Source organism: Heterodontus francisci, unplaced genomic scaffold (genome assembly GCF_036365525.1).
Source record: "Heterodontus francisci isolate sHetFra1 unplaced genomic scaffold, sHetFra1.hap1 HAP1_SCAFFOLD_377, whole genome shotgun sequence".
Lineage (NCBI taxonomy): Eukaryota > Metazoa > Chordata > Chondrichthyes > Heterodontiformes > Heterodontidae > Heterodontus > Heterodontus francisci.
In genome coordinates, this window is record NW_027142041.1 from 1652050 (window position 1) to 1672508 (window position 20459).

Consider the following 20459-nt stretch of genomic DNA (forward strand, 5'->3'; position numbering starts at 1 on the left):
ACAGGGAGAACTTGCAAACTCCACAGAGGCAGTACCCAGAACTGAACCTGGGTCACTCGAGCTGTGAGGCTGCAGTGCTAACCACTGCGCCACTGTACCACCCCATCACTGTGCCTCTGTGCCACCCTACTACTGCGCCACTGTGCTGCCCTGTGTGTGTTCCTTCTTATTCTGACCCCACCTAATACCTTGCTATTTCTTATTCTAATGTTATCTATCTTTATGCACCTTGTTTTTTCTCTATAATCTTACCTCTTGGGTTCCTGCGCCTCTGCCAAGTTAATTTAAACCCTCCCCAATTGCACTAGCAAATCACTCTGCAAGGAAATTAGTCCCAGCTCTGTTCAGGTGCAACCTGTCTGGCCTGTACAAGTCCCATCTTCCCCTAAACCGATCCCAGGAATCTCAAGCACTCCCTCCTGCACCATCTCTCCAACCACACATTCATCTGCTTTATCCTCCTATTTCTATACTCACCTGCATGTGGTACTGGGAGTAATTGAGAGATACTGAGGTACTGAGAGATCATTACCTTTGAGGTCCTGCTTGTTAATTTCTTACCTAGCTCCCTAAACTCTGCCTGCAGGACCTCATCCCTCTTTCTACCTATGTCATTAATACTGATATGAATCAGGACTGTTGGCTGTTCACCCTCCCCCTCAGTGCTGCACTTGACCCTGGCACCAGGAAGGCAACATACCATCCTGGAATCATGTCTGTAGCTGTAGCAGTGCCTGTCCATTCCCCTAACAATAGAATCTCCGATCACTGTTGCTTTTCCAACTTTCCTCCTGCACCCTGCACCCCCACTACCCCCACCCCGCCTCCCGTCCTGTATAGTTGAGCCACTTTGATGTTATGGACTTGGCCCTGGCTGAAAACCCACGAGGAAGCATCACTCTTCCCAGATGTTAGTGTTGTATCTGTACTGGAACATCTAGGCTATGGGCCCAGCTAGTTCTGGACACTATCCTTCAGTCCTACAATTGGAATGTTGTCAGGGCCCTTAGCCTTAGCAGTATCCAATGCCTTCAACTATTTCTTGATATCATGTGGAGTGAATCGGATTGGCTGAAGACTGACACCTGTGATGCTGGGGACCTCAGGAGGAGGCCGAGATGGATCATCCACTCTGCACTACGGTTGCAAATGCTTCAGCCTTGTTTTTTGCACTGATGTGCTGGGCTCGATCATCATTGTGGATGGGGATGTTTGTGGAGCCACCTCCTCTGGATAGTTGTTTAATTGTCCACCACCCTTCACGACTAGATGCTCTAAACTGTTTGTTGTGGGATCCCTTAGCTCTGTCTATTGCATGCTGCTTCCTGTTTTGGACAAAAGATACAGGGGGAATATAAGGAAGCACTTTTTTACGCAGTGGGTCATAATGACCTGGAACTCACTGCCCACAAGGCTGTTGGATGCGGAGAAGATCAATGACCAAGAGAAAGTTGCATGGGCACTTGGGAGAAATAGACTTGCAGAGCTATGGGAATTAAGTGGGGTAATGGGACTGACTGCACAGCTCCATGGAGAGCCAGCATGGACTCAATGAGCCGAATGGCCTTCTTCTGTGCTCTATATGACTCTATGCAAGTAGTCCTGTGTTGTAGCTTCACCAGGTTAACACCTCATTTTGAGGTATGCCTGGTGTTGCTCCTGGCATGCCCTCCTGCACTCCTTATTGAACCAGGATTGGTCTCCTGGCTTGATGGTAATGGTAGAGTGGGGGATATGCCGGGCCATGAGGTTACAGATTGTGGTTGAGTACAGTTCTGCTGCTGCTGATGGCCCACAGTGCCTCATGGATGCCCAGTTTTGAGCTGCTAGATCTGAAATCTATCCCATTTAGCACAGTGGTAGTGCCGTACAGCCACAATGGATGGTATCCTCAATGTGAAATCAGGACTTTGTCTCCACAAGGACAGTGCGGTGGTCACACCTACCAATACAGTCCTGGGCAGATACATCTACGGCAAGTATATTGATGAGGGTGAGGTCAAGCAGGCTTTTCCCTTTTGTTGTTTCCCTCAGCTCCTGCTACAAGCCCAGTCTGGCAGCTGTGCCCTTCAGGATTCAGCCAGCTTGGTCAGTAGTGGTGCTACCAAGCCATCTTTGGTGATGGACAATTAAGTCCCCCAACATTCTGTGCCCTTGCTTTCCCAACCTTCCTCCTGCACCCCGGCCACACACCCCCCCACCACCCCTCCCCCCCCCACCGCCCTGTATAGAAGCATCCTCAGTGCTTCATCCATGTGGGGTTCAACATGGAGGAGTACTAACTCATCATCTGAGAGGTGGCAGTATATGGTAATCAGCAGAAGGTTTCCTTGCCCATGTTTGACCTGATGTCATAAGACTTCATGGGGTCCAGAGTCAGTGTTGAGGACTCCCAGGGCAACTCCCTCACAACTGTATACCAGCATGCCGCCACCTCTGGTGGGTCTGTTCCACTGCTGGGCAGACCATACCCAGGGATGGTGATGGAGGGGTCTGGGACATTGCTTGACCAGTCTGTGGGATAGATCTCCCAATTTTGGCACAAATCTCCAGATGTTAGTACGGAAGGCTTTGCAGGCTGTGCCTTTGTTGTTTCCAGTGCCTAGGTCAATGCCTAGGGTGGTCCATCCAGTTTTACGCTTATTCGACCTTTCTGTAGTAGTTTGGTACAACAGAGTATCTTGCTAGGCCATTTCAGAGGGCATTTAAGAGTCAACCACATTGCTGTGGGTCTGGGGTCACATGTAGGCCAGACCAGGAAAGGACAGCAAATTTCTTCTCCTGGAGGATATTGGTGAACCAGGTGGATTTTTACAGCCATCCAGTAGTTTCATGGTCATGTTATTCATGCTAGCTTTTTATTCTAAATTTATTTAATTAACTGAATTTAACTGCCAGGTGGGATTTGAACTCGTATCTCCAGATCAGTCCAAACATTGGATTACAGTCCAGTAACATGACCACTATGCTACCGTACCCATCATGTATTATAATATATAATAGGAGTTAAACTTGAGCATCAGAGGGGCACTGACTACACTCATCTACACTCAGTACAAATAAATCTTTTAGAGACATAGGAACAGGAGTAGGCCATTCAGCCCCTCGAGCCTGTTCTGTAATTCATTGAGATCATGGCTGATCTGTGGCCTAACTCCATTTACCCACCTTTGCTCCATCTCCTTTGATAACTTTCGTGAACTAAGATCTACCAGTGTCAGATTTAAAATTAATAATTGATCCAGCATCAATTACCTTGTGCAGAACAGAGTTCCAAACTTTGACCACCCTTTCCATGAAGAAGAGTTTCCTAATTTCACCCATGAAAGCTCTGGCTCTAATTCTTAGTCAATGCCTCCGAGTCCGAGGCTCCCCAACCACTTTAATATCTTGAAAACTTTCATTGTCAGCCCTTAAGCTAAATTCCAGAGAATACAACCCGAAATTGTGGAATGTCTCCTCATAATTAACCCTTGGAGTCCGGGTATCATTCTGGTAAATCTACACTGTACTCCCTCCAAGGCCAATATTTCCTTGCTAAGGTGTGGTGCTCAGAACTGCTCACAGTAACTCCAGGTGTGGTCTAACCAGGGCTTTGTATAATTGAAGCATGACTTCTACCCCCTTGTATTCTAATCCTCTAGATATTAAGACCAGCATTCCATTAGCCTTTTTGATTATTTTATGTACCTGTTCCTGACATTTTAATAATCTATGTACCTGGACCTCCGAGTCTCTTTGGATCGCCACTGTTTCTAGCTTTTCACCATTTAGAAAGTACTGTGTTCTATCCTTTCTAGGTCCAAAATGGATGACCTCACATTTGTCTACATTGAAATCCATTTGTCACAGCTTTGTCCATTTACTTAATATATCAATATCTCTTTGCCATTTTACACTTCCGTCTACAGTGCTTACAATGCCACTTATTTTGTGTCATTGGCAAATTTGGATATGTGGGTTTCTACCTCATCATCTGAGTCATTAATAAATACAGTGAATAGTTGAGGCCTCAACACAGATCCATGTGGGACACCAATAGTCACATCCCGTCAATTAGAGTACCTGCCCATCATCCCTACTCTCTGTCTCCTGTCACTCAGCCAATTTCCAAACCAGGTCAATAATTTGCTTTCAATTCCATGAGCTTCAAATTTAGCTAACAGTCTCTTATGAGGGATTTTATCAAATGCATTCTTGAAGTTCATATAAATAACATCCATAGACATTCCCCTGTCCACTACCTCAGTCACCTCTTCAATCAGAATCATCTGGCATGACAGTTCTTTACTAATCTATGCTGACTGTGTCTGATCAGCTGTGTGGAAACGCCGAGAACTGGGAGCAGATAAACTCAGCACGCGGCTCGGGGCCTTCACTTACCTTCAGGAGCGGAGAGCTGTCGGACCTGTGTGAGAGCAGTCGGACCTGTGTGAGAGCAGTTGGATCTGTGTGAGAGCAGTCGGACCTGTGTGAGAGCAGTCGGACCTGTGTGAGAGCTGTCGGACCTGTGTGAGAGCAGTCGGACCTGTGTGAGAGCTGTCGGATCTGTGTGAGAGCTGTCGGATCTGTGTGAGAGCAGTCGGACCTGTGTGAGAGCTGTCGGATCTGTGTGAGAGCTGTCGGATCTGTGTGAGAGCAGTCGGATCTGTGTGAGAGCAGTCGGATCTGTGTGAGAGCTGTCGGACCTGTGTGAGAACAGTCGGACCTGTGTGAGAGCTGTCGGATCTGTGTGAGAGCTGTCGGACCTGTGTGAGAGCTGTCGGACCTGTGTGAGAACAGTCGGACCTGTGTGAGAGCTGTCGGATCTGTGTGAGAGCTGTCGGACCTGTGTGAGAGCAGTTGGAACTGTGTGAGAACAATCGGACCTCTTCAAGCACGCCGGAGTTTTTGGAAAAAAAAGCCAATAGTGACGGCTCAGGAAAGCTACAAGGTGATTGGTTGGTGAGTAACTGCTGTTAGGGAATAACTCTAAATAGCTGGGTAAGTAACTGAAGTAAAGGGAAAGGTTTCAGTTTTTTTTTAATATAGTAGGTAGTGGTTTTTTTAGGGAATCAAGGTCCCGTGTGTAGATAATCTAATTTTTGGGTAATTTAAGGGGATAAATTAAATTAAGGGTAAGTCATGGCAGGGCAGCTCGGCAGTGTGGAATGCTCCTCCTGTGTAATGTGGGAAGTCAGGGACACTTCCAGTGTCCAGGGAGAACACGTGTGCAGGAAGTGTCTCCAGCTGCAGCTACTCAAAATGTGCGTTTCGGATCTGGAGCAGATCTGGGGACACTGTGGAGCATCCGTGAAGCTGAGATCATCGTGGATAGCACGTACAGGGAGGGGGTCACACCACAGGTAAAGACTGCTCAGACAGAAAGGGAATGGGTGACTGCCAGGCAGAGTAGAAGAACTAAGCAGGTAGTGCAGGAGTCCCCTGGGTCCATCTCCCTCTCTAATAGATTTTTCACTTTGGATACTGTTGTGGGAGATAGCTTCTCAGGGGAATGCAGCAAGAGCCAAGTCTGTGGCGCCACAGGTGGCTCAGCTGCACAAGAGGGGAGGAAAAAAAGTGGGAGAGCTATAGTGTTAGGGGATTCTATCGTAAGGGACACAGATAGGTGTTTCTGTGGCCGCAAACGTGACTCCAGGATGGTATGTTGCCTTCCTGGTGCTAGGATCAAGGATGTCTCGGAGCAGCTGCAGGACATTCTGAAGGGGGAGGGTGAACAGTCAGAGGTCGTGGTTCACATTGGTACCAACGACATAGGTAGAAAGAGGGATGAGGTCCTACAACAAGAATTTAGGGAGCTAGGTAGCAGATTAAAAAGCAGGACCTCTAAGGTTGTAATCTCTGGATTACTCCCAGTGCCATGTGCTAGTGAGTTTAGAAATAGGAGGATAGAGCAGATGTTGCAGGAGGGAGAGCTTTAGTTTCCTGGATCACTGGGACTGTTTCTGGAAAAGGTGGGACCTGTACAAGTTGGACGGGTTGCACCTGAACCAGAATGGGACCAGCGCCCTTGCTGGGAGGTTTGCAAGTGCTGCTGTGGGGGGTTTAAACTAATTTGTCAAGGGGATGGGATACAGAGTGAAGGTACAGTAAGGGGTGGTACACAGTCAAATATAGAAGAGAAACTGAGTCAGTCTGGAAGGCAGAGCAAATATAGACCTGTTAAGGCACAAGTGAAAAATACAAGGCTGGATTGCATCTATTTTAATGCAAGGAGTCTTACTAGTAAGGCAGATGAATTGAGGGCATTAATTAACACATGGGATTATGATATTATTGCTATCACAGAGACATGGTTGAGGGAGGGGCAGGACTGGCAGCTCAATATTCCAGGGTATAGAATCTTCAGACATGAAGGGGAGGGTGTAAAACAGGAGGTAACATTGCACTGTTGATCAAGGATCCACTTACTGCAGTAAGGAGGGATAATATCTTAGAAGATTCCTCAAATGAGGCCATATGGGTAGAAATTAAAAACAAAAAGGGGACAATCACCCGGCTGGGAGTGTACTACAGACCTCCAAACAGTCAGGGAGAGATAGAAGAGCAGATATGTAGGCAAATCTCAGAGAGGTGTAAAAATAATAGGGTAATAATAGTAGGGGATTTCAACTTCCCCAATATTAACTGAGATAGTCTTAGGGTAGGCAGTAGCGTAGTGGTATTATCACTGGACTAGTAACCCAGAGACCCAGGGTATTGCTCTGGAGACATGGGTTGGAATCCCACCACAGCAGAAGGTGGAATTTGAATTTAATTAATAAATCTGGAATTAAAAGCTAGTCTAATGATGGCCATGAAACCATTGTCGATTGTTGTAAAAACCCATCTGGTTCACGAATGTCCTTTAGGGAAGGAAATCTGCTGTCCTTACCTGGTCTGGCCTACATGTGACTCCAGACCCACAGCAATGTGGTTAACTCTTACATGCCCTCTGAAATGGCCTAGCAAGCCACTCAGTTATATCTAACCGCCACGAAGTCAATAAAAAGGAATGAAACCGGACGGACCACCCGGCATCGACCTAGGCACCAGAAACAACAACGGCAAACCCAGCCCTTTCGACCCTGCAAAGTCCTCCTTACTAACATCTGGGGGTTTGTGCCAAAGTTGGAAGAGCTGTCCCACAGACTAGTCAAGCAACAGCCTGACATAGTCATACTCACGGAATAATACCTGACAGACAATGTCCCAGACACTGCCATCACCATCCCCGGGTATGTCCTGTCCCACTGGCAGGACAGACCCACCAGAGGTGGTGGCACAGTGGTATACAGTAGGGAGGGAGTTGCCCTGGGAGTCCTCAACATCGACTCCGGACCCTATGAAGTCTCATGGCATCAGGTCAAACATGGACAAGGAAACCTCCTGCTGATTACCATCTACCGCCCTCCCTCAGCTGATGACTCAGTACTCCTCCATGTTGAACACCACTTGGAGGAAGCACTGAGGGTGGCAAGGGCACAAAATGTACTCTGGGTGGGGACTTCAATGTCCATCACCAAGAGTGGCTCGGTAGCACCAATACTGACCGAGCTGGTCATGTCCTAAAGGACATTGCTGCTAGACTGGGTCTGCGGCAGGTGGTGAGGGAACCAACATGAGGGAAAAACATACTTGACCTCGTCCTCACCAATCTGCTTGTCGCAGATGCTTCTGTCCATGACTGTGTTGGTAGGAGTGACCACCGCACAGTCCTTGTGGAGACGAAGTCCTGCCTTCACATTGAGGATACCATCCATCGTGTTGTGTGGCACTACCACTGTGCTAAATGGGATAGATTTTGAACAGATCTAGCATTGCAAAACTGGGCATCCATGAGGTGCTGTAGGCCATCAGCAGCAGCAGAATTGTACTCAACCACAATCTGTAACCTCATGGCCCGGCAGATCTCCCACTCTACCATTACCATCAAGCCAGGAGACCAACCCTGGTTCAATGAAGAGTGCAGGAGGGCATGCCAGGAGCAACACCAGGCATACCTCAAAATGAGGTGTCAACCTGGTGAAGCTACAACACAGGACTATCTGCGTGCCAAACTGCGTAAGCAGCATGCAATAGACAGAGCTAAGTGATCCCATAACCAACGGATCAGATCTAAGCTCTGCAGTCCTGCCACATCCAGCCGTGAATGGTGGTGGACGATTAAACAACTAACTGGAGGAGGTGGCTCCACAAGTATCCCCATCTTCAATGATGGGGGAGCCCAGCACATCAGTGCGAAAAATAAGGCTGATGCATTTGCAACAATCTTCAGCCAGAAGTGCCAAGTTGATGATCCATCTCGGCCTCCTCCTAAAGTCCCCAGCATCACAGATGCCAGACTTCAGCCAATTCGATTCACTCCGCGTGATATCAAGAAACGACTGAAGGCACTGGATACTGCAATAAAAGCAAAATACTGCGGATTCTGGAAATCTGAAATAAAAACAAGAAATGCTGGAACCACTCAGCAGGTCTGGCAGCATCTGTGGAAAGAGAAGCAGAGTTAACATTTCAGGTCAGTGACCCTTCATCGGTTCCGATGAAGGGTCACTGACTCGAAACGTTAACGCTGCTTCTCTTTCCACAGATGCTGCCAGACCTGCTGAGTGGTTCCAGCATTTTTTGTTTTTATTATAGCACTGGATACTGCAAAAGCTATAGGCCCTGACAATATTCCGGCAATAGTACTGAAGGCCTGTGCTCCAGAACTTGCCGCGCCCCTAGCCAAGCTGTTCCAGTACAGCTACAGCACTGGCATCTACCCGGCAATGTGGAAAATTGCCCAGGTATGTCCTGTACACAAAAAGCAAGTCCAACCCGGTCAATTACCACCCTATCAGCCTACTCTCTATCATCAGTAAAGTGATGGAAGGTGTCATCAACAGTGACATCAAGCAGCACTTGCTTAGCAATAACCTGCTCAATGATGCTCAGTTTGGGTACCGCCAGGGCCACTCAGCTCCTGACCTCATTACAGCCTTGGTTCAAACATGGACAAAAGAGCTGAACTCAAGAGGTGAGGTGAGAGTGACTCCCCTTGCCATCAAGGCAGCATTTGACCGAGTATGGCATCAAGGAGCCCTAGCAAAACTGGAGTCAATGGGAATCAGTGGGAAAACTCTCCGCTGGGTGGAGTCATACCTAGCACAAAGGAAGATGGTTGTGGTTGTTGGAGGTCAATCATCTGAGCTAAAGGACATCACTGTAGGGGTTCCTCAGGGTAGTGTCCTAGGCCCAACCATCTTCAGCTGCTTCATCAATGACTTTCCTTTAATCATAAGGTCAGAAGTGGGGATGTTCACTGATGATTGCACAATGTTCAGCACCATTCACGACTCCTCAGATACTGAAGCAGTCTGTGTAGAAATGCAGCAAGACCTGGACAATATCCAGGCTTGGGCTGATAAGTGGCAAGTAACATTTTCACCACACAAGTGCCAGGCAATGACCATCTCTAACAAGAGAGAATCTAACCATCTCCCCTTGACATTCAACGGCATTACCATCGCTGAATCTCCCACCATCAACATCCTAGGGGCTACCATTGATCAGAAACTGAACTGGAGTAGCCATATAAATACCGTGGCTACAAAAGCAGGTCAGAGGCTAGGAATTCTGCAGCGAGTAACTCACCTCCTGACTCCCCAAAGCCTGTCCACCATCTACAAGGCACAAGTCAGGAGTGTGATGGAATACTCTCCACTTGCCTGGATGGGTGCAGCTCCAACAACACTCAAGAAGCTCAACACCATCCAGGACAAAGCGGCCCACTTGATTGGCACCCCATCTACAAACATTCACTCCCTCCACCACCGATGCACAGTGGCAGCAGTGTGTACCATCTACAAGATGCACTGCAGCAATGCACCAAGGCTCCTTTGACAGCACCTTCCAAACCCGCGACCTCTACCAACCAGAAGGACAAGGGCAGCAAATGCATGGGAACACCACCACCTGCAAGTTCCCCTCCAAGTCACAGACCATCCTGACTTGGAACTATATCGCCGTTCCTTCACTGTCGCTGGGTCAAAATCCTGGAACTCCCTTCCGAACAGCACTGTGGGTATACCTACCCCAAATGACTGCAGCGGTTCAAGAAGGCAGTTCACCACCACCTTCTGAAGGGCAATTAGGGATGGGCAATAAATGCTGGCCTAGCCAGCGACGCCCACATCCCCGAATGAATGAAAAAAAAAGTGCAAAAGGCCTAAAGGGGGCGGAATTCTTAAGATGCATACAGGAGAGGTTTTTGAGCCAGTATGTAGAAAGTCCTACAAGAGAAGGGGCAGTACTGGACCTAATCCTAGGGAATGAAGCCGGACAAGTGGTAGAAGTGTCAGTGGGGGAGCATTTCAGGGATAGTGACCATTACTCTGTAAGATTTAAGGTAGTTATGGAAAAGGACAAAGACAGACCGAAAATAAAGGTACTGAATTGGGGGAAGGCCGATTTCGATATGATAAAACAGAATATGGCCAAAGTGGACTGGGAACAGCTACTTGTAGGAAAGTCTACATCAGACCAGTGGGAGTCATTCAAAGAGGAAATAGTGAGGGTTCAGAGCCAACATGTACCCGGTAAGGTGAAGGGTAGGACCAACAAGTCCAGCAAACTCTGGGATACAGAGGATTGGATCAAGAAAAAAAGGCAGCTTATGGCAGATTCAGAGTGCTGAAAACAGCGGAGGCCTTGGAGGAGTAGAGAAAATGTAGGGGGGGTACTTAAAAAAGTAATTAGGAGAGTGAAGAGGGGACATGAAAAAACACTGGCAGGCAAGGTAAAGGAAAATCCTAAGGCATTTTATAAGTATATTAAGGGCAAGAGGATAAGTAGGGAAAGAGTAGGGCCCATTAGGGACCAAGGTGGCAATCTGTGTGTGGAACTGGAGGATATAGGTGAGGTTTTAAATGATTACTTTTCATCTGTGTTCACTATGGAGAAGTACAATGTAGGTATAGAGATCAGTGTGGGGGATTGTGATATAATTGAACATATTAGCATTGAAAGGGAGGAAGTATTAGCTGTTTTAGTGGGCTTAAAAGTGGATAAATCCCCAGGCCCAGATGAGATGTATCCCAGGCTATGAGAGGCAAGGGAGGAGATAGCAGGGGCTCTAACACAAATTTTCAAATCCTTTCTGGACACAGGAGAGGTACCAGAGGACTGGAGGACAGTGAATGTGATACCATTATTCAAGAAGGGTAGTAGGGGTAAACCAGGTAATTACAGGCCAGTGAGTCTAACATCAGTGGTTGGGAAACTATTGGAAAAAATTCTGAGGGACAGGATTAATCTCCACTTGGAGAGACAGGGATTAATCAGGGATAATTAGTATGGCTTTGTCAGGGGGAGATCGTGTCTAACTAACTTGATTGAATTTTTCGAAGAGGTGACTAGATGTGTAGATGAGGGTAAAGCAGTTGATGTAGTCTACATGGATTTCAGTAAAGCTTTTGATAATGTCCTGTTGGCCAGGGACTGCAAGAAATACAGAATCAGTTACAAACTGCTGGGATTGTTTGACCTATAGTAACCTAGAGCTCGGACACTGGCCTGTGCTGGTAAAAACCAGTTTGAACTAATTACTTTATGAGACAAGACAAAGGATCGATCACAGGAAAACAGCCTTATTTGGACACGGTGTGATACCGGGGTCTTTGGGCCTGGGCAATTAAGAGAAGATGTGAACGAGGTGAGCAGGCTTAAACCAACCGGAAAGAGACAGCTCAAATTTGGAGAGATAAGAGGGAGGATAAGAAGAGAGCTTTTTGGGCATAGAGCCAGCGAAAACTCTGGAGATCAACCATCGTGGAAGTGGAAGACCCTGCGTGAGCAACGCGGTGACGACGTAGAAGAGAGAGAGAGAACGGAATGCCTGGCCAGCGTTAACTCACCCTTTTTTGGGTATTATCCTTAGTTTTCTGTGACTCGGTCAGGGAAAGGTCAGAGGAACCTAGTGGGTGCTTATGAATTCTAGCTAGTTTTGTTATTAACTGTATAACTCAGTTGGAGTTGCATGCTTTTGTCTAACTAAGTGTATAAGCCTTATTCTTACATTGGACAACAACGTGAATAAAGTAAATTGATAGTTTAAAAAAAACTGAGTTTCCTCCTCTTTGTACTAAGCCATTAACTGTAGCTGTGGATTAAGCTGGAGGGTGGCTCTCTTGTAACCTGATATCCCAAACATCCAGCCTGAGCCTCAATTAAGAGGACTTCAGTCCCATGTGACGGCCAGGATCAAGTGGGTATCGGGAATAAAGGGGACAAGGGGGAGTTGACTCCATGCCACGGTTTACAGTCCCGCATGGGAGATTGGTTAAGAAGGTAAGAGCCCATGGGATCCAGGGCAATTTGGCAAATTGGATCCAAAATCCAAAAGTGGCAGGAGGCAGAGAGTGATGATCGAGGGTTGTTTCTGCGATTGGAAGCCTGTGACCAGTGGTGTACCACAGGGGTCGGTGCTGGGACCCTTGCTGTTTGTAGTGTACATTAATGATTTAGACATGAATATAGGAGGTATGATAAGTATGTTTGCAGATGACATGATTGGTGGTGTCGTAAATAGTGAGGAGGAAAGCCCTAGATTACAGGATGATATAGATGGTCTGGTAAGATGGGCAGAGCAGTGGCAAATAGAATTTAATCCTGAGAAGTGTGAGGTGGTGCATTTTGGGAGGATTAACAAGGCAAGGGAATACACAATGGGTGGTAGGACCCTAGGAAATACAGAGGGTCAGAGGGACCTTAGTGTACTTGTCCATAGATCACTGAAGGCAAGGGCACAGGTAGATAAGATGGTTAGGAAGGCATTTGGGATACTTGCCTTTATTAGCTCAGGCATAGAATATAAGAGCAGGGAGGTTATGATGGAGCTGTATAAAACGCTAGTTAGGCCACAGCTGGAGTACTGTGTACAGTTCTGGTCACCACACTATAGGAAGGATATGATTGTACTGAAGAGGGTGCAGAGGAAATTCACCAGGATGTTGCCTGGGCTGGAGCATTCCAGCTATGAAGAGAGACTGAAAAGGCTAGGGCTGTTTTCCTTAGAACAGAGAAGGCTGAGGGTGGACCTGATTGAGGTATACAAAATTATGAGGAGCATTGATAGGTTAGATAAGAAGAAACTTTTTCCCTTAGCGGAGGGGTCAATAACCAGGGAGCATAGATTTAATGTAAGGGGCAGGAGGTTTGGAGGGGATTTGAGGAAAAAGATTTTCACTCAGTGGGTGGTTGGAATCTGGAACACACTGCCTGAAGAGGTGCTAGAGACAGGAACCCTCACAACATTTAAGAAGTATTTAGATGAACACTTGAAATGCCATAGCATACAAGGCTACGGGCCAAGTGCTGGAAAATGGGATTAGAATAGTTAGGTGCTTGATGGCCGGCACAGACACAATGGGCCGAAGGGCCTGTTTCTGTGCTGTGTAACTCTATGACTCTAAAACTTTCAAGGTGTTCAGTCTCTCTATCTTTAATGATGAACTCTAGTAATTTCTCAACAATAGTTGTTAGCCTAACTGGCTGTAATTTCCTGGTTTTCCCTTCTTGTCTTTCTTAAACAGCAGAGTGACATGCACTTTCGCAATCTAATAAAATGGTTCCTAAATCAAGAGAACTTTGGAATATTATAGTTTGGGCATTTGCAATGTTCCCACTTACTCCCTGGGGTGGAAACGACCTGGTCCCAGGAATTTGTCACTCGTACTGCCATTATTTTCTTCCTTACTGTCATTTAGCTTATGTTAATTTTGGTGAATCCCTGTTTCTTGATTCGGGATCTCTGGCATGCTGGCCTTTTCCTCTATGCTGTAAATACTGACACAAAGTAATTATTCAGCATGTCTGCCATTTGTTATTTTCATTGACAATATCATTGTTATCAGTTGTCAAGAGGCCCACATTTGTTCGACCACCTTTTTCCTAATATAATTGTAAAAAAATGTTGATGGTGATTTTGGTCTCCCTTGCAAGTTTCTTTTCATACTCGCTTTTTGTATCTCTATATGTTTTGTCACTCTTTGCTGCTTTTTGTATCGTTCCCATTCACCAGGATCTGTGATATTTTTTGCATTCTGTCTACTTTTCCTTTTCGTTTTATGTTGTCCGTTACATCATTTGTTTCTCATGGCTGTTTTTTTGGCAAGTAGAGCTCTTGTCCCTTTAGGGCTTTAAACTGGTTCTGTAGCACATTAAATTCTTTTTTGAGCACCTGCCACTGATCAGCTATTCTGTGACCTCATCCTTTTATATTCTCTTTTGTTAACTCTTGCCCCACCCCTGCTTTACTGGCTTAAAATCTTTTACATTTCTTATATCTGCCAGTTCTGAAGAAGGGTCACTGACCTGAAACATTAACTCTGCTTCTCTCTCCACAGATGTTGCCAGACCTGTTAAGTATTTCCAGAACTTTCTGTTTTTATCCCATTGATCTTCTGTCGCTTTCCCCATTAACAGTCATTGTCTCATTGCATCAAAGTCAACATTTATTAAATCTAGAATCATTGCTCTTTCACATTTCTCCCTTTCAAACACGACATTAAACTTGATCATATTATAATCAGGATTAGATCAATGTGCACACACTGTTAGGTTGTTGACTCAATCTGGATCATGACTAAATCTAATCTGGCCTGAGGCTCCTAGTTGATTCTGGGACATATTATTACAAAAACTATCCTGAACACACTGAAAAAATTCACTATCTTTCTCACATCTGCTAGTCTGCTTATCCCAAACTATATGAAATGTACCTCCTCCAACATCTCTCTGCAATTTAAAGGGTTTAAATAGTTTGTGAATCTCTGTAATGGGTGCATCTATTCTGGGTATTCTAACATGATAGAAATCTTCATTAAGATGGAGAGTGAGAGAGTTGATTCTGAGACTAGGACCTGAATCTAAATAAAGGAAACTATGAAGGTATGAGGCACGAGTTGGCTATGATAGATTGGGGAACATTACTTAAAAGGTTGACAGTGGATAGGCAATTAGCATTTAAAGAGCGCATGGATGAATTACAACAATTGTTCATTCCTGTTTGGCACAAAAATAAAACAGGAAGGGTGGCTCAACCGTGGCTTACAAAAGAAATTAGGGATAGTATTAGATCCAAGGAGGAGAAATATAAAATGGCCAGAACAAGAAGCAAACCTGAGGATTGGGAGCAGTTTAGAATTCAGCAAAGGAAGATAAAGGGATTGATTAAGAAGGGGTAAATAGACTATGAGAGTAAGCTTGCAGAGAACATAAAAACTGACTGTAAAAGCTTCTATAGATATGTGAAGAGAAAAAGATTAGTGAAGACAAATGTGGGTCCCTTACATTCAGAAACGGGGGAATTTATAATGGGGAACAAAGAAATGGCAGACCAATTAAATACATACTTTATTCTGTCTTCACAAAGGAGGGCACAAATTACCTCCCAGAAATGTTGGGGAATGTAGGATCTCGTGAGAAGGAGGAACTGTATGAAATCAGTATTAGTAGGCAAATGGTGTTGGGGAAATTGATGGGATTGAAGGCCGATAAATCCCCAGGGCCTGATAATCTACATCCCAGAGTACTTAAGGAAGTGGCCCTAGAAATAATAGATGCATTGCTGGTCATTTTTCAAAATTCTATCGATTCTGGAACAGTTCCAACGGACTGGAGGGTAGCTAATGTAACCCCACTAGTTAAAAAAAGGAGGTAGAGAGAAAACAAGGAATTATAGAACGGTTAGCCTTAGCAGTTGGCAGGAAAAAAGACAGAAGTGCAAGGGGAGAGCCAACTGTGTAACAGCCCCGACAAACAAATTTCTCTGCAGCACCTGTGGAAGAGTCTGTCACTCTAGAATTGGTCTTTATAGCCACTCCAGGCGCTGCTCCACACACCACTGACCACCTCCAGGCGCTTACCCATTGTCTCTCGAGATAAGGAGGCCAAAGAAGAAAGAAGAGCCTGACATCAGTAGTGGGGAAAATGCTAGAGTCCAGTATAAAAGATGTAATAGCAGAGCACTTGGAAAACAATGACAGGATCAGACAGAGTCAACATGGATTTACGAAAGGGAAATTATGCTTGATAAATCTGCTGGAATTTCTGAGGATGTAACTGGTAGAATAGATAAGGGAGAACCAGTGGATGTGGTGTATTTGGACTTTCAGAAGGCTTTCGATAAGGTCCCACCTAAGAGATTAACGTGAAAAATTAAAGCACATGGGATTGGGGTAAGGTACTGACATGGATAGAGAACTGATTGGCAGACAGGAAACAAAGAGTAGGAATAAACGGGTCTTTTTCCGAGTGGCAGGCAGTGACTAGTGGGGTACCGCTGGGATCAGTGCTAGGACTCCAGCTATTCACAATATATATTAATGATATAGATGAGGGAATTAAATGTAATATATCCAAGTTTGCAGATGACACAAAGCTGGGTGGGAGTGTGAGTTGTGAGGAGGATGCAGAGAGGCTGCAGGGTGATTTGGACAGGTTGAGTGAGTGGGCAAGTACATGACAGATGCAGTATAATGTGGATAAATGTGAGGTTATCCCTTTGGTAGCAAAAACAGAAAGGCAGATTATTATCTGAACAGCGATAGATTGGGAAAGGGGGAGGTGCAGCGAGACCTGGGTGTCCTTGTGCACCAGTCGCTGAAAGTAAGCATGCAGGTGCAGCAGGCAGTTAAGAAGGCAAATGGTATGTTGACCTTCATAGCGAGAGGATTCGAGTACAGGAGCAAGGATGTCTTGCTGCAATTATACAAGACCTTGGTGAGGCCACATCTGGAGTATTGTGTGCAGTTTTGGTCTCCTTATCTGAGGAAGGATGTTCTTGCTATGGAGGGAGTGCAGCGAAGGTTCACCAGACTGATTCCTGGGATGGCAGAACTGACGTATGAAGAGAGATTGGGTCGATTAGGCTTGTATTCACTAGAGTTTAGAAGAATGAGAGGGGATCTCAGACACCTACAAAATTCTAATAGGACTGGACAGACTAGATGCAGGAAGGATGTTCCTGAGGGCGGGGGAGTCCAGGACCAGGGGTCACAGACTAAGGATAAGGGGTAAGCCATTTAGGACTGAGATGAGGAGGGATTTCTTCACCCAGAGAGTGGTGAACCTGTGGAATTCTCTACCACGGAAAGCAGTTGAGGCCAAATCATTAAATATATTCAAGAAAGAGTTAGATATAGTTTGTGGGGTTAAAAGGATTAAGGGATACGGGGAGAAAGTGGGAACAGGTTACTGAGTTGGATGATCAGCCATGATCATAATGAATGGTGGAGAAGGCTCGAAGGGCCAAATGGCCTGCTCCTGCCCCTATTTTTCTATGTTTCTATGCTTCTATGTATGTGTTAGATACAAGTTAGCGCATGTGTACAAAGTGTTTACATTGATTTTGATATCCCTTGTAAGTTTTTTTGTCATGCTGCCTTTTTGTAGCTCTTACAATCAACTCTGTCACCCTTTGCTATTCTTTGTATCTTTCCCATTTTCCAGGATCTGTGCTATTTTTGCATTTTTTCTGCTTTTTCTTTAGTTTTATGTTGCCTCTTAGCTCTAGTTTTCGATGGCTTTATTTTTTAGACAAATAGGGTTCTTTCCCCTTCATGATATATGGGGTAGTGAGTACAAACACTGGCATATTTCCCTATAAAAGGAATCTCTCTTCATCAGGACACTGAGTACAAACATATAAGGAGAGAAACATGGAACGATTTATAGCAAAGAAGGAGGCCATTCAGCTCATTGTGTTCATGCTGGCCAAAGAGCTATCCAGTATAGTCCCACTTTTCAGTTCTTGGGCTTTAGCCCTTTTAGGTTACAGAACCTCAGGTGCATATCCAAGTGTTTTCTGCCTTTACCACTCTTTCAGGAAGTGAGTTCCAGATCCCCACCATTATCTGGGTGAAAAATTTACTCCTCAACTCCTTTCTAATCTTTCTATCAATTACTTTAAATCAATGCCCTGGTTATTGACCACTCTACTGAGAGAAATAGGTCCTCCCTATCCACTCTATCTGGACCTCTCATAATTTTATACACCTCAATTTCATCTTCTCTCAGCCTCCTCTGTTCCAAAGAAACCAACCCCAACCTATCCAATATTTATTCATAGTTAATATTGTCCAAGATTCGGCTGTCTGATCTGTAATTACTCAGCCTATCCCTTCCTCCCTTTTTAAACTGTCCTGCAATTCATGACACCACACGTGCAGCCAGAGAGGATTGGAAACTGTCACAGTATCTGAGCGAAGTATGATCAGATTTCATTAAACCAGGCCAGGAACACCCTCCTGATCAGGAAAGATAGGTACTCACCAAATTTACCTGTTTATAGTTTGTGTTCAAACTTTGATGATGATCTGGAGCTGCTCACCCAGACTGTATAGATGGATTCCAATCAGCCTTTGAACTGGTTTCCTGTTGCGTTGACATTTGAGATTTATGTGCTTTGGTGAGTGACGTGTTACTGAGAGGAATGTCGGGGGTGGGAATAGTGAATAGATGCAACTTTTATGTTTGTTTATTGGATGTGGGTGTTGTTGGCAAGGAATATCTATTGCCTATTCTTATCTGGTCTTGCTCAATCTGTTTTCTCTGGAAACATTTTAGAAAAAGCCTCTGCTTGTCTGTGATTTATTGTTGTCAAGGGTTGGATTGAAGTCAGGAACCGTTACGTGCTCCATACTTTGGCAATCTGTCCTTGATCCTGCCCACGCCCACATGAGGACGTTTCTGTGCCGATCGCTCCTTACGTTCAGCTCTATCTGTTTGTAAAACTCAGCTCCCAAAACAATTCACTGCCCTTTCAGGTCCTCACTCTGGATCACAGTCGAAACCTCATGATTCTTACCCTGGGGTACAACATCTGCATAACTTCCATCTGCTTTCTGACACACAGCTCTGCTCAATAAGAGTCTCGTTCTTCGACATCTCAACTCACAGCATATGGGGGCCAAACTTGGGAGTATGTTGAGGGCAATATGGAGGGCAATAGGGGATGAATAGTTGGGTTTTCTATGGAATATTCCAGGGAGAATGTTGTCACTGAGACTGCCCTCAATGCAGCCCAGTCTCTGCCAGTCATGGATGAGCTGGACGTACAGCCAACAAAATCAGAACTCAGTGATGCCATTGATTCTCTAGCCAGCGGAAAAGCCCCTGGGAAGGACGGCATTACCCTTGAAATAATCAAGAGTGCCAAGCCTGCTATACTCTCAGCACTACATGAACTGCTTTGCCTGTGCTGGGACGAGGGAGCAGTACCTCAGGACATGCGCGATGCCAATATCATCACCCTCTATAAAATCACAGGTGACCATGGTGACTGCAACAACTACCGTGGAAACTCCCTGCTCAGCATAGTGGGGAAAGTCTTTGCTCGAGTCGCATTAAACAGGCTCCAGAAGCTGGCCGAGCGTGTCTACCCTGAGGCACAGTGTGGCTTTCGAGCAGAGAGATCGACCATTGACATTCTGTTCTCCCTTCGTCAGATACAGGAGAAATGCCGTGAACAACAGATGCCCCTCGACGTTGCTTTCATTGATCTCACCAAAGCCTTTGACCTCGTCAGCAGACGTGGTCTCTTCAGACTACTAGCAAAGATCGGATGTCCACCAAAGCTACTAAGTATCATCACCTCATTCCATGACAATATGAAAGGCACAATTCAACATGGTGGCTCCTCATCAGAGCCCTTTCCTATCCTGAGTGGTGTGAAACAGGGCTGTGTTATCCCACCCACACTTTTTGGGATTTTCTTCTCCCTGCTGCTCTCACATGCGTTCAAGTCTTCAGAAGAAGGAATTTTCCTCCACAGAAGATCTGGTGGCAGGTTGTTCAACCTTGCCCGTCTAAGAGCGAAGACCAAAGTACGGAAAGTCCTCATCAGGGAACTCCTCTTTGCTGACGATGCTGCTTTAACATCTCACACTGAAGAGTGCCTGCAGAGTCTCATCGACAGGTTTGCGGCTGCCTGCAATGAATTTGGCCTAACCATCAGCCTCAAGAAAATGAACATCATGGGGCAGGACATCAGAAATGCTCCATCCATCAATATTGGCGACCAGGCTCTGGAAGTGGTTCAAGAGTTCACCTACCTAGGCTCAACTATCACCAGTAACCTGTCTCTAGATGCAGAAATCAACAAGCGCATGGGAAAGGCTTCCACTGCTATGTCCAGACTGGCCAAGAGAGTGTGGGAAAATGGCACACTGACACGGAACACAAAAGTCCGAGTGTATCAAGCCTGTGCCCTCAGTACCTTGCTCTATGGCAGTGAGGCCTGGACAACGTATGTCAGCCAAGAGCGATGTCTCACTTCATTCCATCTTCGCTGCCTCCGGAGAATACTTGGCATCAGGTGGCAGGACCGTATCTCCAACACAGAAGTCCTCGAGGCGGCCAACATCCCCAGCTTATACACACTACTGAGTCAGCGGCGCTTGAGATGGCTTGGCCATGTGAGCCGCATGGAAGAT

General features: G+C 45.8%; 1 protein-coding gene across 2 annotated transcripts in view; it reads right to left on the minus strand.

The window, feature by feature from the left end:
- The window catches only part of LOC137366361 (putative leucine-rich repeat-containing protein DDB_G0290503), a 39211-nt gene extending 20825 nt beyond the window's left edge, over positions 1-18386 (minus strand). Inside the window, exon 1 of one of the 2 annotated variants that reach the window (XM_068028264.1) lies at positions 18298-18386. The gene's annotated coding sequence lies outside the window, so the exon portion shown is untranslated. The remainder of the gene's footprint in view (positions 1-18297) is intronic. The other variant, XM_068028265.1, reaches the window with a different exon arrangement.
- Between the last annotated feature and the right edge of the window lie 2073 nt (positions 18387-20459).